The following is a 17,674-nucleotide window of genomic DNA, read 5'->3' on the forward strand; positions in this document are numbered from 1 at the left end:
CTACTATACCCAGTGAGAAATTGTCTTTTAAACATTTCTCTACGAATTCCTATGGCAGTTTGTTCAGTAACTCTCTCTATGGCACAATATGCATTGTATTGTCAGTATTAGATTGGATTCATTTAAAAACTTTCCTATGCTGAAAATTTCTGGAGACAGGAACCTTGTTCACACCTGTAGCTCCAATGTTTCAGGCATCACATGAAAAAGATATTCCTACATGTTTGTTGAAACAATAAAAAAGTGTACAAATTGTCTTCTGGAGCCCTGCATCTTTTTTAGGTCCAGTTCAAAACTCTGTGACACTTCTTAGGGAGAATGACTTGCTCCCTCCTCTGTGCTATCACCTCTGTATGAAATGTATCACATTGTAGTGTCTTAAGTTAGACTAGGGTAGTTCTTTACTTCGATTCATCCCACTTAGCATCCCAGGGCACAGCACATCATAGATTTCATTAATTGCTAATGTTTGAATTTTTAAAGAGATGAAAGGGATTTAAAAAGCAAAAGGCAGATGGAGAGTGGATTTGGGCTATGACCAGACCCTTGAAAAGGGTCATGGATGGGGGGGGGGGGGGGAAGCCAATAAGTACAGAGGCAATGGAGAGGGAAGAAAATAGGCAAATTGGTCAGGATGTAATTTTTTAAAAGAAGGATGCTAACAAAAACAAACTAACAAAGAACCTCAGGCCTGCTGTTTTATACATTACATTAAGGAGTACATCTGGAAGAATCCTCCACAAGGGACAGCAAGAAGAAGTGGTTATTCTGGGGCTGACAATCAAGGGAACAGAATTTTACTTTGTCATGCTAGTGGGTAGACAGTGACTCCAAGGAGAGCTGGTGAAGGAAAAGGAAAATATGTCTGTCGGTGCTTAAAGAAAGTGGGGGGAGGGGCACTGAAACCCATAAGAGCCCTTAACCTCCTTGTTGATTTGCATGTTTTCCTTTCTTGCTCACCTTCTTCTTATTGGCCTTTCTGACTTCTTTTTTGCTTCAAGGCTGCCTAAGATCATTAAATGTGCAGTTTGACCAGACTTCATCTCTATACTGTTTGGAATCAGAAGAATAGTTGGAAATTTTCTGATCTGATTCACCAGGAACTCTCTACCTCCTAGAAACAATTAGGAGGGTGGGATAACAGCCGACTGCTAAAGCTAGATGTGGGCTCATTACCACCAAAACACCAGGATGAAGCTGGATAACCTAAAGATGACAGGATGGTTGTAGTTCTTCCCAAGTGATGGTCAAAAGGCAGGTTCTTTTAGACTTGCCCTTTGAACACCTTGCTCACAGCCATATGTTTAACTGGGGAGCTGGCCATCTGGTCGGTTACTGAGTGCTCCCAGGGCAAGACCCTTGGGAGAGACATCAAAATGGAACAGCACTTTCCCTCAAGGAGCTTACAATCTCATGAGGAAAAGAACAATACGGCAGAAAGTTGTAAGTGCCACAGGGAAATGTAAGCAAAATGTGGTGGTGTTTAGCAGAGATTGAGGAAGGGCCTTATAAAGAAGATGGCATTTTAGCTGGACCTTGAGTGGTAGGAAAGTTGGAAGTGGAGGAGGGTGTATTAGGGCAGTGGTCGGCAAACTCATTAGTCAACAGAGCCAAATATCAACAGTACAACGATTGAAATTTCTTTTGAGAGTCAAATTTTTTAAACTTAAACTATATAGGTAGGTACATTGTTATTAACTTAATTAGGGCACTCCTAAGGCTTAGGAAGAGCCACACTCAAGGGGCCAAAGAGCCGCATGTGGCTCGCGAGCCGCAGTTTGCCGACCATGGCTCCAGAAGATTGGAAGTTTCTCTATGTTCATTAAAGGCTCAGCACCTCACACTATACCTGGGACATAATGGTGCTCAGTTAATATTTGTGGAGTAAATGTGTACAGTGGGGCTCTCTCAGGTCCAGGTCACGGACCAAAGAGGCAGCCTCTGCATTGTCTACTTGAACTGCCAGGGCCTCGACTGGACTGGCTGCTCAGATTCTGATGGTCAAAGGCTTTGCATAGGAGTGCTAAGCCTCAGACCTCACTGTTTATCTAAGGCACTTCTGCTCTTGTTCCTCTTGTAAAATACCAAATAAAAATAGTTCCAGGAATCTGTGTGGCTGAGAAATTCCAGGCTCTGTCTGAGCTTTGAGATGAAGGCTATTATTGTTAGGAAGTTGGTCATTAATCCAACCTGCCTTTTCTCTGTGCTGTGGTTCTACACCCTTCTAAGGGCACTGGTTCTTGTTGTCCTCATTTGCCCTTAAGTCTGTCACTAGCTGATAACTGGGAAAGAAAAAACTTGACCACAGTTGATGTGAAAATGATCTAAAAGATATTAGTTGGCTACAAGCTCACTATGTGCTCTGGGCTTGTGACTTTAAGTTAACTTACACTTAGAGTGCCAGATGGCTAGTATCCTCATTTATAAGATGGGAGAAATAACGCCTACCTATCAGATTATTGCAAGAGTTAAAGAAAATAAGGTGTGGCAGGGGTTCCTGGCACACCGTAAAGGTTAAAAAAATGTTACGTCAACTCAGAAGTCATAATCCTCTTTATTCTGCTACAGCCAGACTTCATCTGGGCTATTAAATTTTAACCTATGCGTCATATTTTAAAAGAGGGATGTTAACAAATTATCGCTCAGAAGCAAATGACCAAGATGATAAGAATCTGAAAATCAGACTTTACAATAAACAGCTGAAGGAGCTGGGGATATTTAGCCTAGATGAGAAATAACTAGGATAGAATCTATCTATATATAAAAGCCCAGCGACCAGAACAGCAGAATGACCAGAACAACCGGAATGACCAGTGGCTATGATGCACACCGTGATCCTGGGTGGGGCCAGCCAGCCAACCACCTGTGGCCCCTCCCCGCCACGAGCCTGGCCCAATGGGCCCCCATCAGGACAGGCCGGCTAGACCCCACCCGTGCATGAATTCGTGCACCGGGCCTCTAATTGAATATATATTTATATATAGTGATATATAAAATATATAATAATATATAATATAATAAATTATGTGTATAATAGAATGACATAGGGCAAGGCCTTAGTGGGGTCTTCACATAACTGAAGCACTAACATCTGGAACAGGATTAAGCTTCAGTTCTATTTCTTTGCTTTTTAATAGATAGCTTATATCTTTTTTTTTTTTTTTCTTTAGTTACCTTTTATTATTTTCTTTTTTTGGGGGGGGGGTTATTTTTTATTTATTTTTTATTTTTTATTGCTTAAAGTATTACAAAGGGTATTACATATGTATCCATTTTATCCCCCCGCCCTAGACAGTCCCCTAGCCTCCCCTATCACCCAGTGTCTTATGTCCATTGGTTATGCCTATATGCATGCATACATGTCCTTTAGTTGATCTCTTACCCCCCTACCTCCTGCCCCCCAACCCTCCCTGGCCTTCCCGCTGCAGTTTGACAATCTGTTTGAGGCAGCTCTGCCTCTGTATCTATTATTGTTCAAAAGTTTATAATGGTCTCTATTGTCCATGAATGAGTGAGATCATGTGGTATTTTTCCTTTATTGACTGGCTTATTTCACTTAGCATAATGCTCTCCAGTTCCATCCATGACGTTGCAAATGGTAAGAGTTCCTTCCTTTTTACAGCAGCATAGTATTCCATCGTGTAGATGTACCACAGTTTTCTAATCCATTCATCTACTGATGGGCACTTAGGCTGTTTCCAGATCTTAGCTATGGTGAATTGTGCTGCTATGAACATAGGGGTGCATATATCCTTTCTGATTGGTGTTTCTGGTTTCTTGGGATATATTCCTAGAAGTGGGATCACAGGGTCAAATGGGAGTTCCATTTTCAGTTTTTTAAGGAAACTCCATACTGTCTTCCATAGTGGCTGCACCAGTCTGCATTCCCACCAGCAGTGCACAAGTGTTCCTTTTTCTCCACATCCTCTCCAGCACTTGTCGTTTGTTGATTTGTTGATGATAGCCAGTCTGACAGGTGTGAGATGGTACCTCATTGCTGTTTTGATTTGCATCTCTCGGATGATTAGTGACTTTGAGCATGTTTTCATATGTCTCTTGGCTTTCTGAATGTCCTCTTTTGAAAGGTGTCTATTTAGGTCCTTTGCCCATTTTTTGATTGGATTGTTTATCTTCCTTTTGTTAAGTTGTATGAGTTCCCTATAAATTTTGGAGATTAGGCCCTTATCAGATATGTCATTGGCAAATATGTTTTCCCACACAGTGGGTTTTCTCGTTGTTTTGTTGATGGTTTCTTTTGCTGTGCAGAAGCTTTTTATTTTGATGTAGTCCCATTTGTTCATTTTTTCTTTAGTTTCAAGTGCCCTAGGAGCTGTATCAGTGAAGAAATTGCTTCGGCATATGTCTGAGATTTTGTTGCCTTTGGATTCTTCTAGAATTTTTATGGTTTCCTGTCGTACATTTAAGTCCTTTATCCATTTTGAGTTTATTTTTGTGTATGGTGTAAGTTGGTGGTCTAGTTTCATTTTCTTGCATATATCTGTCCAATTTTCCCAACACCATTTATTGAAGAGACTATCTTGGCTCCATTGTATGTTCTTGCCTCCTTTGTCAAACATTAATTGAGCATATTGGTTCGGGCCGATTTCTGGGCTCTCTATTCTATTCCATTGATCTATATGCCTATTCTTGTGCCAGTACCAGGCAGTTTTGAGAACAGTGGCTTTGTAATACAACTTGATATCTGGTATTGAGATCCCACCTACTTTGTTCTTTTTCAGGATTGCTGCAGCTATTCGGGGTCTTCTTTTATTCCAGATGAATTTTTGGAAAGTTCGTTCTAGATCTCTGAAGTATGCTGTTGGTATTTTAATGGGAAGTGCGTTGAATTTATAGATTGCTTTGGGTAGTATGGACATTTTAATGATGTTGATTCTACCAATCCATGAACACGGTATGTTCTTCCATCTGTTTATGTCTTCCTCTATGTCTTTTTTCAACGTCCTGTAGTTTTCTGAGTAGAGGTCTTTTACCTCTTTAGTTAAGTTTATTCCTAGGTAGCTTAATTTTTTTGGTGCAATGGTAAACGGGATTGTTTTTATAATCTCTCTTTCTGAAAGTTCACTATTGGTGTATAGAAATGCCTCAGATTTCTTGGGGTTAATTTTGTATCCTGCTACATTGCCAAATTCATGTATTAAGTCTAGTAGCTTTTTGATGGAATCTCTAGGGTTTTGTATGTATAATATCATGTCGTCTGCAAATAAGGACAGTTTTACTTCCTCTTTTCCAATTTGGATGCCTTTTATTTCTTCTTCTTGCCGAATTGCAATGGCTAACACTTCCAGTACTATGTTGAACAGGAGTGGTGAGAGGGGGCATCCCTGTCTTGTTCCTGTTCTTAGGGGAGATGGTGTTAGTTTTTGTCCGTTGAGTATGATGTTGGCTGTGGGCCTGTCATATATGGCTTTTATTATGTTGAGGTATGATCCTTCTACTCCCACCTTGCTGAGAGTTTTTATCAAAAATGGGTGTTGAATTTTGTCAAATGCTTTTTCTGCATCAATTGATATGACCATGTGGTTTTTTTCTTTCAATTTGTTTATGTGATGTATCACGTTTATTGATTTGCGGATATTGTACCATCCTTGCATCCCTGGGATAAATCCTACTTGGTCATGGTGTATGATCTTTCTGATGTACTGCTGGATCCGATTTGCTAAGATTTTGTTGAGGATTTTGGCATCTATGTTCATGAGGGATATTGGCCTGTAATTCTCTTTCATTGTGTTGTCTTTACCTGGTTTTGGTATTAGGGTGATGCTGGCTTCATAGAATGAGCTTGGAAGTGTTCCTTCCTCTTGAATTTTTTGGAATAGTCTGAGGAGGATAGGTTTTAGTTCTTCCTTGAATGTTTGGTAAAACTCCCCTGTGAAGCCATCTGGTCCTGGGCTTTTGTTTGATGGAAGCTTTTTTATGACTGCTTCAATTTCTTCCATAGTTATTGGCCTGTTGAGATTTTTAGATTCTTCCTGATTGAGTTTTGGAATGTTGTATTTTTCTAGGAATTTGTCCATTTCCTCCAGGTTGTCTAGTTTGTCGGAGTAAAGCTGTCCATAGTATTTTTTAACAATCATTTGTATTTCTGTGGGGTCTGTTGTTATTTCGCCTCTATCGTTTCTGATTTTATTTATTTGGGTCCTCTCTCTCTGCTTCTTGGTGAGTCTGGCTAGAGGTTTATCAATCTTGTTTATCCTTTCAAAGAACCAGCTCTTGGTTTCATTGATTTTCTGTATTGTTTTTTTGGTCTCTATGTCATTTATTTCTGCTCTAATCTTTATTATCTCCTTCCTTCTGCTCACTCTGGGGTTTTCTTGTTGCTCTCTTTCTAATTCTTTGAGTTGTAGAGTTAGATGATTTACTACCATTTTTTCTTGTTTTTTGAGATAGGCCTGTAGAGCTATAAACTTCCCTCTCAGGACTGCTTTCAATGTGTCCCATAGGTTTTGGATTGTTGTGTTTTCATTGTCATTAGTTTCCAGGATGTTTTTAATTTCTTCTTTGATCTCATTGGTAACCCAATCAATATTTAATAGCATGCTATTCAGCTTCCAGGTGTTTGAGTATTTTGGGTTGTTTTTATTGTAGTTTATTTCTAATATTATGCCATCGTGGTCTGCGAAGACGCTTTTTATGATTTCAATCTTCTTGAATTTGGGGATACTTTGCTTGTGACCCAATATGTGGTCTATTTTTGAAGATGTCCCATGAGCATCTGAGAAGAATGTATATTCTCTGGCTTTGGGGTGAAGTGTTCTGAAGATGTCTATTAAGTCCATCTGATCTAGTGAGTCATTTAGGATTGCTGTATCTTTGCTGGTTGTTTGTCTATAGGACTTATCCAGTGCTGTCAATGGCGTATTAAAGTCCCCTACTATGATTGTATTGTTGTCGATCTCTCCTTTGATATCTTCGAGGAGTTTTTTTATGAATTTGGGTGCTCCTACATTGGGTGCATATATGTTTACCAGGGTTATATCTTCTTGTTGTATTGATCCCTTTAGTATTATGAAGTGGCCTTCCTTATCTCTTGTTAAAGCCTTCACTTTGAGGTCTATTTTGTCCGATATAAGTATTGCTACCCCAGCTTTCTTTTCCTTTCCATTTGCCTGAAAGATATTTTTCCATCCTTTCACTTTCAGTCTGTGTGAGTCCCTTCTAATGAGGTGGGTTTCTTGTAGACAGCAGATGTATGGGTCATGTTTTTTCATCCATTCAGCCACTCGATGTCTTTTGGTTGGAGCATTTAGTCCGTTTACGTTTAAAGTTATTATTGAAAGGTACTTGTTTGTAGCCATTTCTTTTTTTGTGTGGCTGTTTTCTTTCTGAGCTTTTTATTTCTTATTTTTATACCAGTCCCTTTAGCATTCCTTGCATTGCTGGCTTGGTGGTGACAAACTCCCTTAGCCTTTTTTTGTCTGTGAAGCTTCTTATTTCCCCTTCAAGTTTGAATGATAGCCTTGCTGGATAGAGTATTCTTGGATTCAGTCCTTTGCTTTGCATCACTTTGTAAATTTCAGTCCATTCTTTTCTGGCCTGATGTGTTTCTGTTGAGAAATCATTTGACAATCTAATGGGAGATCCCTTGTATGTAACTTTCCGTCTCTCTCTTGCAGCCTGTAAGATTCTCTCTTTGTCCTGAACATTTGCCATGGTGATTATGATGTGTCTTGGTGTGGGTCTTTTCGGGTTCACCTTGTTTGGGACTCTCTGGGCTTGTGTGACTTTTTTCTTCCCCACCTCAGGAAAGTTTTCTGATATTATTTCTTCGAGTAGGTTTTCTAATCCTTGTTCATCCTTCTGTTGTTCTGGTACTCCTATTATTCGTATGTTGTTTCGTTTCATGTTGTCCCAAAGCTCCCTTAGGCTCTCCTCCTGTCTTTTAATTTTTTTCTCCAATTGCAGTACATTTTGGGTGTGTTTTGCTTCCTTGTCTTCTAATTCACTAATTCGGTCCTCCACTTCTCCTAGTCTACTGTTGATACTTTCAATGGAGTTTTTCATTGCAGCTATATCACTCTTCATTTCTTCTTGGGTCTTACTTAAGTTGTTGATTTTTTCATCTGTTTCTTCTAGCTTCTTCCATATGTTATCGATTTTTTCATCTGTTTCTTCTTGCTTCTTGCAGAGGTTGTCGATTTTTTCCTCCATCCGGTTTATGCACTCTAGGATCCTTATTCTGAATTCTTTATCTGTCATGTTGCATGCCTCTGTATTACTTAGCTGCTTTTCTGGAGAGTCCTCCTTCTCTTTCCTTTGGGGGTTTCTTTGTCTACCCATGTTTGATCTCACTGACATATCTAGACGTTGAGTCGTTCAGTGGTTGCTCCCTTGGTGGCAGTGACTCCTTGGTCTGTGGTTGCTCTTCGGGCGGTTGCGGTAGCAGCTGCTCTTCAGTTGTCAGCAGCTCCTCTGGTGGGTGCTGTTCACTGTCCCGACCCGCGGGACAACAACGGGGGAACGAAGAGACACCCTCTCCAACGATCCGTCTCACGGTCGGGCGAAACCGCGGCGATCTGAATGCTGAGTCTTCACTCGCGAGTCAATACTGCGCGGCGACTCAAAGGGGTGCCTGGCCAGGCGCTTCCAAGCAGTCGTTCTCGCAGGGGGTCCCCAAGCCGCACGTTGGGCGCCAGAGTGTCCCGACCCGTGGGACAACAACGGGGGAACGAAGAGACACCCTTTCCAGGGGAGTTCTGCTCTTCCCGGCTGCAAACCCTCTCACCAGCTGAGCAATTTTGCCAATTCGGTGTGAGTGTTACTAGTTTCAGCTGCTCGCTCCATTTGCTCCGGGACACGACCTGGGACACGTCTGCCTATATCGCCGCCATCTCGGTTCTCCGATAGCTTATATCTTTATGTAGTTTTGTTGAGCAGGTTTTACATTTTCTTTTATTTTTAAATATATATTTTTATTGATTTCAGAGAGGGAGGAAGAGGAAGAGAGAGATAGAAACATCAATGATGAGAGAGAATCATTGATTGGCCACCTCCTGCATGCCCCACACTGGGGATCGAGCCCACAACCCTGGCATGTGCTCTGACCGGGAATTGAACCGTGACCTCCTGGTTCACAGGTCAACACTCAACGCTGAGCCACGCCAGCTGGGCATCAGTTCTATTTCATAAATATTTATGGAATACCTATGAAGTGCCAGGCACTGGGGATGCAAAGAAAAGTAAAATACAATCCCTGTCCTTGAGGATCTTGGACTACAAAGGACTGTGCAATGCAAAAGAGGCAATTGCAGGGGTGTGTGCAATGTGCTGGGAGAAAGCAGAGAGGAATGAATTCTGCAGAGAGCCAGGGGCAGGCTTCACCAAAGAGGTGACATTTGGGAGAACCTTAAAGGAAAACTAGTATTTTTGTAGGCAGAGAAAGAAGGGAAGGATACATATGCAGCAAGTCCAGCATGTGCAGAAACAAAGGAAACCTCATGGAAAACTTAGGGTGCTCTGGAAGAGCCGAGGGAAATGGGCCTGCAAAATCCAGTTTGAGCCAGATTATCAAAGGTCTTGGATACTAAGCTGGAGAGTTTGGACTGTTCTACCATCAAAGCATTTAAGCAGGCGGATTTTATTTTAAAAGGAAAGCCCTAATGAATTGTGCTGAAAGGGCTTTACAGAAGGCAGGGGAGACGGCTTCTTGGCATTCCACAGAGGGACATGAGAGCTTGAATCTTACTGTGGGTGAACTTGGGCACATTCTTAAACTCTGAACTTTCCTCCCCAGTCTTATATTGGGATGATCACATCTATTTTAAAGGGATATTTTAAGAATCAAATGAGGCAATATATTCAAGCCCCTTCCATGTATTTGATACTCAAATAGTGCTCAGTAAATGAGTACCATTACCTTCCTTTCCCTTTCCTTAATGGATAGTGTAGACAGAGAAACAGAATTCTGCTCAATGAACCAGGGAATTGTGACCAAGCAATAGGATAAATCCCCTTGGTAGAAATGAATGCATCACTATGTATGCTCAAGAAGGCTATTTCTTTGTTGGAAGGGAAGCAGAACCAGATAAACCTCTAAAGTCCCTTGCTATGATAATATTTTATGATTCTATCACCTAAGTACTAAGGAGATGGTCAAGAATCTGAGGTTTGATACACCTTTTTAGTATTGACCTTGTTGAGTGCAGTCCATTAGGCCCAAAGGAAATTAATCTTTTTCAAAATGAACATCTGTTACTGAAGTGTACAATTTTGAAAAGACCAACTCTTAACTTATAATAGTCACTCAGAAGTAGGTAACCCTCGAGCAGGAAAAAGAACACTGGATTTGAAGCTTAGGGGCTTATATTCCAGTGTCAGAAATTAAGGATTTTGCTGTATGGTCTTGACAGCTGCTTTCCCATGACTTGGTCGTGGTTTTTCCATCAGGAAGATGTGGAGGTTGAGCCTCTGAGGGGTCTTCTATTACTAACATTCTAGGATTCTGGGAGTCTAAGTAATTAAGATCATGAAATCATGGATATAAAAATACTAGATTCCAAACGTTCCTACAGCAACTATATCACTCACAGGTTATACATATGTCTCAATTAACAGCGTAGAGCTCCATAAAATATATTTAAAAATGTGTTGCATGCAATGGGAGTGAGACTCATTTAACATTCTTCTTAGAATCAGAACTTTGGAATTCAGTGCATTTCAATTCTCAGCATTAACTCAGCTGCAAATTGGATGATTTCCTATTTGTGGCCAAGAGAGAAGACACTGTCTCCAGTATGGTAAGGAAATAAAAACATCAGTCACCTGTCACAAAAGGGGATTGGTTTATCTCTGTGTTAACTTCAGGGCCTAAATGCCGCCTCCTCTGGGAGCAGACAAAAACAAAGACTAGGTGCCTTGCTTTTCACATGCTCTTTCCTCTGATTGGAATGTCCTCCTGGCCAAGCCCTGGTCATCCTGCGTGAAACCTTCCCCTTCCTTCTTTTCTGTTCCCTCCACTCATGGTGCTCCCCCAGCATTGTGTGTCTGTTACAGCTCACATCTTCATGTACCGTAAGTATTGCCTGCATGGCCAGTGATTCTCTGTGAATGGGTAAGGGGCACGACACTAGCATTTGTTGAGCACCTGCAGTGTGCCAGCTACATATGCTGTCACGTAATTCACACAGTAATGCTTATGGAATAGCACTGTTAGCCACTCTTTAGCTGAGGAAACAGATCAGAGGAGTTCAATAACTTGCTCAAGCTTTAGCCGATTTGGCTTAGTGGATACGACATCGGCCTGTAGACTGAAGGGTCCCAGGTTCGAAGACCATACAACTAGTCAGTAACTGAGTCTGGCTTTGAATCAGACCTTTTCAGCTTCTAAGTCCTTTTTTTGTCTTACTCATCTCTGAACTCTTAGTATAGGCCCAGCCTTTGGTGTATGTCATTGAATGACAATCCAGTTCTTTTTAATAGTAAAGATTTACTGAATAAAGTGCGAGGGAGCTACAGAGGAAACTGTAACTGGGTGCAGAACAATCTAGTTCTTTCAATGAGCTTGTGGAGACTTCTGCTTTGAAATGAAGATGCGCATTAGCCTTGGCGGAGCCTCAGTTCAGGGTTCAGCCGGAGGTGCTGTAGTAGTCTCTTGACAAGGCCAGCTGGGAGGAGAGACTTGTTTAAACCAAATCAGTTTCACATCTTTCTAACAATTCTGCTTCAAGGCCCTAGTGTCGTAGGAGAAGCAGAATTCAAAAACAGCTATCATACATATGAAAAGGGCTATATGAGAGGCTGGACAAGGTCCTAAGAGAGTAGAATGGAGAGGGGAGGGGCGAATTCTGCCAACAAGAATTAAGGATGGGTTCACAGAGGAGGTGGCATTTGAGCTGAGACTTGATAAGTAGCTGTAATACAGGAACCAAAAGAATCATCTGAGGGGACCTGTTAAAATGCAGATTCTAGGGTCCTACCTCCAGAGATTCTGACTCACGAAATATTTTCAACAGAACCCTAAGATTATTTTGATGCGAAGAAATCACAGAGCACATGGATGTTCATGAAAAAATCAGAGCCAAGCCAGGCTGAGGTTCAGTGTGCCTGTATTCTGATGGGAACTGTTCCCAATCATATCGCAACAAATGCTTATAATTCTCTTTCCTTACTGGAAGGAGGAAGCTGTGGTGTGCTGGTAAATGTTTTAATAACTGGCTGTTTGGGGAGGGGTGATGGAAACAAACAAAAATCCCTGATTTATAGCATTTGCCAGTATCTATGGTATAAATACACTTAGCTGATAACACACCACCAAAGAGACATAGAACACTGAATTGAGAAGAGATACTCACCATTGTCCCTTTCAGGCTGGTAGGAACCAGCTCCAGCACCCGCTGGGGAGGGAGCCCAGGTAGTAAAGGGACTTACCTCCCTGGACCTCAGTTACCTCACTCATAAAATGAGGATTCATGAAGGGATTTTGATTTCTGATGGATTATGCTTTACTTGTGACTAAGTATTAGGCCTTGCCTGGGGCTATAGGGCTAGAGAAGCCGAATTCAGGTGGCCAGGTAGCCAGGGTGCTCAGGGATGGGGGACAGAGGTGGCCCAGCTCTGCTTATCTCTTCTTTCTCGGGAGGGTAGTGGAGCTCACAGACGGAGTGTAAGAAGCATGGGCTTTGGGGTCAGCATGACTTAGAATCCTGGCCCCAACGCTTACCAACCTCAGTGACCCTCAGGTCCCCTATCTGTAAACGAGGGGAAATGATACGGTACCTACCCCACAGAATGCTTGTGATGATTCAAAAAGATAAAGTATGACACGTGGTGAAATTTCTGTAAATATTAATCTCTCTCCTTATCTCCATTTCCTCCCTTGCCCGTGATGGTTATTTCCAGGTTTTACCAGAGCTAGTTAGACCAACGGCCAGTTTCATTCATAAGCAGAGTAGCAAGTCAGCTGTACTATATAATTTGAGGGAAAGAGCTTTCAAACAAACAAACAAACAAACAAACAAGCAAAATATATACTGTCTGTGTATATATAGACATAGAAGGGTGTGTGTGTGTGTGTGTGTGTGTGTGTGTGTGTGTGTGTGTGTCAGTCTACTATTCTATCATGGGGATTGAGCTTCCACCATTAAATCTTTGTCAGTGTCCTTTAGCCAAAGACCACTAGGAGCAAACCCATAGTCAATGCTGTGTTTATTGCTTGCTGCACGGAGGACATGGCACTCCTTGTGGGCCCGTGGGGTAGGGTATCTCGGACAGCAGGCATTGGGAGGAGCCTGTTATAAGCAGGAGTTTCTCTGGGTTGTGGACTGTCAGAAGCCAGAGGCATTTAGTGATTAGGTATCTTAACTTTTATCTGAGAGAGAGAATGCAGAAAGTCTAAGGCTCCAACTGGCAAAGAAACAGCCATCACTCATGTTGCCCAGAAGAGGGCGATGTTGGCCATCTTATGATTTTGCCGAGTGTTCTTGTTTTTGTCTGTATTCACACGCGATTGTGGAGCGATATATTTTTTGTCTTGCTGCATCATGATTACAGTGACCTTGTCTGGCACTGGTGTTCTGTGAACTTGCTTATGTTCAGCAGGAGAACGCCACGGCCTAGTGGTGAGTGCCAGGCCTGCCGACCACGGTCAGGCAGGGTGTCTGCTTGCTCATCCTGTTTTTTAGGATGAGATGTCTTTTAGGCATGGTCACACCTTATCTCATTCAAGCCACATAACATAATCCTGTGAGAAATAATTGTCTCCATTCTATAGATGAGGAAACTGACTCTGGAAGATGAGTGATTGTCCATACTCACCAAGTTGGGTTTTTTGTTGTTGTTTTGTTTTTGTTTTGGTTTTTGTTTTGTTTTTTTGTTTTTTTGTTTTTACAAAAAGATAGTTTCAGGGGACTTCAATTCAGAACAGTCTAACTCCATGTCCAGGGTTCATTCTATTAAGCTGCTCCACAAAGACCGAGGCCCTAGGAGGCTGAGGAACACCCTAACCCCCCTTTGTTATCTGGAAGAAATTGCCGCTCCTGGCAGGACTAGCCTGTCTTGCCTAAGGCCTTGACAACTCAGAGTTGGTGCTGGGCACACCAGCGAGGCGCACACCTGGCTCTCGGTAGTACGGTGGTTGGTATAGTTAAGAATGAAGGCATCTGGGCTCTTTGTCCCAGACTTGCCAGTAACTCCTTGGTGACCTGCAATAAATCATTTCCTCACCTTGGGCCCTCGTTTCTTTGTCTAATGATCTAAGAGCCCCTGAGCTCAGGAAATAGATGAATAAATATTTATTGAGTGAATGTATGAAGTGAATGGTGAGTGAGTGAGTGAATGAATAAATGATAATCTAACCATGGGTGTTCTATAGTCAGTATTTTATTTTCCCCCAATCTTTCTGCTCTGTCTGGTTTGGGTGGTTCCATCATTTCCAGTCTCTGCTGCCCTCCCTCCACCGTTCCAGGCCTCCCTTGTCCTCTTCTGGCCTGGTGCCCCCTCAGCCTTAATGACCTCAGCCCTCATTTCCAGCTGCTCCTGCCACAGTGTGTGGCACCTCCACTATCATTCCCTGAAACCCCCTGCACAAGTTGCTGAGTCAGGAATCCCTCAGAGTCCGATTCTCAAGGGGGCTAGGGTCATGAAAATGACCCGGTCTGACCCCTTCAGGCCCATAGAGTGGGCACAATTTACCCACAGTCACAATAGCAACTGAGCATGAGTCACGAACAAAACCCAGATATCCTGATTGCTAGTTATACTTCCTTATCTTCTGGGAAAGGTCTGTTTTTATTTGATGCTGCAAAACTGTAGTACATTTAGTATGTTGATTCCACACACATTTGTTGACCAGTCTCCTATACTGGGCTGTAGAGATAGGAAGAAAAATAAAATACTGTCTGTGCTTCTAGGGAATTCTAATTAAGTGAGGAGACAAATAAATACATAATTACATCATGGTTGTTCTGGTAGCTAAGAAAGCAAAATGCTGCAGGAAGATGGGGAGGGAGCAAGGAAATGCCAGGGATGGAGAGAAGCCATCATGTTTGAGTTGGGTCTTGAAGTATGGGTAGGAGTTTACAAGCAGAGAGAGTGGGTGTGGAGTAGAAGAGCGTTGCAGTCAGGGGTAGCGACTTAACCTTTAGAAAGGCATGGAGCCATTGAGGAGCTTGGCAGAAGTCTCCAAGTATGCAGTGGTGAGACAGGGAAAATGCTGTCCTGGAGTAAGGGGTTTAGGTTCTGCTTTCGATTCTGCCACAGAGTCTCTGGTTGCCTTTCAGCAAATCACTTAATTTCTCTGTGTCTCTGTTTCCTCCTTATCTCTCCAGGAGGATACCTACCTGCCTTCTAGCTATAGAGCTGCTCTATTCCATATGGTAGCCATTAGCCACAAGGCACTACTTAAATTTAATTAAAATTAAACAAAATGTAAAATTCAGTTCCTCAGTTGTACCAACTACATTTCAAGAGCTCAGAGCTCCTGTGGCTAGTGAGTACTGAACACTTCCATCATCTCAGGAAGGTCTGCTGGGCAGTGCTCTCCAGAGGCCTGTGATTGGCCCTGAGAGGAAGGGGTTTGTCCCTTCACACAGCAAGCTCTCCAGCCTCCCACCTGCCTGTTTCAGAGGAGATCTCAAAGAATAAGATCGAGAAGACACACCATGCCGCTGCCCAGCCCAGGGCTTCTTTGTCCCTTTGTCGATACATATTATTTTCTGATTTAACTATGTGAAAACCTATTCCAGTACTTGGCCCCTATTAGGGGCCTTCATGAATGTTTAGCTAGTTCACTCCTCAGCTACCTTATGAGGAAAAGGTCCAAAGTGGCCGGTTTAAGACTCAGATCTCTAGATTTCCAAGCTATTTTGAATGACAGAATTTAGGGTACAATAATGGTCTCCAGGCATCATTTTGTCCTAAGCATTGCAAGTCTTATTTAAATTGTAATCCGGGTGATCCTATGCGGAACCTGTATGTCAGATGTATGACCTTTTGTGTTGCCTTTTCTGTAGCTACATGTATGACCATGTCTTGGAGCTTACAGAAATTAAACAATGGAAAACCATGTTTGTAATGCACAACACTTTCAGGTGATCTGGTTCAATGGTTTAACAACAATAAAAATTGGGTAGCAGGTAGAATCAATATTTTTTAAAAATGAACATGAATATAACACCTGTTCTGAACCAAACTGTTTTGAGCGGGTCTAATAGTTAACAACTCTTTGAGGTAGGGAGATGAGCACTTTCACTATACTTGCTTTGCAAACAAAGACATGGAGGCCAAGATAAGTGGTTCACCCAAGATCTCCCTGCCTCAAAGCCCAGAATGTTAACCTTCATCTAGGGCCCCTCTCACCTCTGCAACTGTTAAACATCAGGACTTGAGGGAGTTTTGGGGACTACCTGCTTCCATTTTTTCTTTAATTATGACGATGCCAAAGACCACAAGAGGGTATTGATCTGCCCAAGGTTACTCAGCAAGTTTCTTATGTCAGACCTTGAAGCTGAATGTGTGTCTCCTGAGTCCTGTTCAGTGTCCTTTGCTTCACGACTTCAAAAAAGCCTAATCAATAAACTGACCTGCTGAACATCTCTCCTCTGCTTGTCCAGCTTGTGCTGATGCTTTTATGGAAAAAACCCTTGGACTTGCAGAGTCCTGGCATCAACTCTTACCTTCGTTGCTTACCCAGTGACCTTAAGTGAGTCACTTTATATGTCTTAGCTTCAATTTCTCCAGATGAACATTAAGAATATAATTGCCCAAAGGATTAAAGCAGAGCGCCTGACACAAAGTAATTGCTCAAGAAATAGGAGTGGATTCTGAAGACACAGGTCCTGTCCTCTACATTCTGGGTGTGGAGGCAAGATTGACATGCAAAGAGGGATTCGGGGACAACGGAGAGAAAGCTTTTTTGACAGGTCAGACAATGAATGTTAAGACAGTTAATGTGCTGTTGGCTTCATCAGGCAAAGGCGTCTTTAATCTTGAGAGGATTCACCATCAAGAAATCATCCAGGAAAGGCTGGCCTGCAGGAACCAGAATGAACACTAAGTGGCGCTAGTAGTCCACCTGGAAACCAGGAGGGACTGGACGAAACCTGGGGAACTTGATGACGGGCAGTTTTGTTCTTGTTGCTTCTAGGACAGGGGCCTACAGAGGGAGAGGCCCTGGCAGCCCGAGGGTGCTGTGACCCAGGAAAGAAGGATGAAGAGAAATTTTACTCTTCCTTGGCCTCCCTTTTTAAGTATTACCTCAATTTTACACACAAGGCACTGTGACTGAGCGGTTAAATGATTTCTCTGAAGGGATACTATGAAGAAGTAGATCAAGGATTTGAACCTGGGCCCACTAATTCCAAAGTTATGCTCTTTCTGGAAAAACATGTTCTCCCAGCCAGTGGAATCACTCTATCAACAGAGGCTAAACAGGGTGTGAAGGGAAGAAACACCAGAAAATAGAACACAAAGTTAAAGCAGCTTCTTTTCCTGTGACCCCTCTAGACCAGGTCCCCATCCACGCATCCCTATAGCCTGGGCTACTGCAATTGCTTTCCAATCCATTTCCCTGCTTCTCTTCTGGCATTCTGGGTTCTGTCCTCCAAAGTAATCTTGTTAAAATGAAACCATATCAGTTATTCCCCTGTCCAAAACCCCTCCAATGGCCTTTTATTCCAATGAGAAGGACTTTCTCAGCATGCCTACAAGCAGCGGTGGCTGG

This window comes from Myotis daubentonii, chromosome 3, assembly GCF_963259705.1.
Source record: "Myotis daubentonii chromosome 3, mMyoDau2.1, whole genome shotgun sequence".
In the NCBI taxonomy this organism is placed as follows: domain Eukaryota; kingdom Metazoa; phylum Chordata; class Mammalia; order Chiroptera; family Vespertilionidae; genus Myotis; species Myotis daubentonii.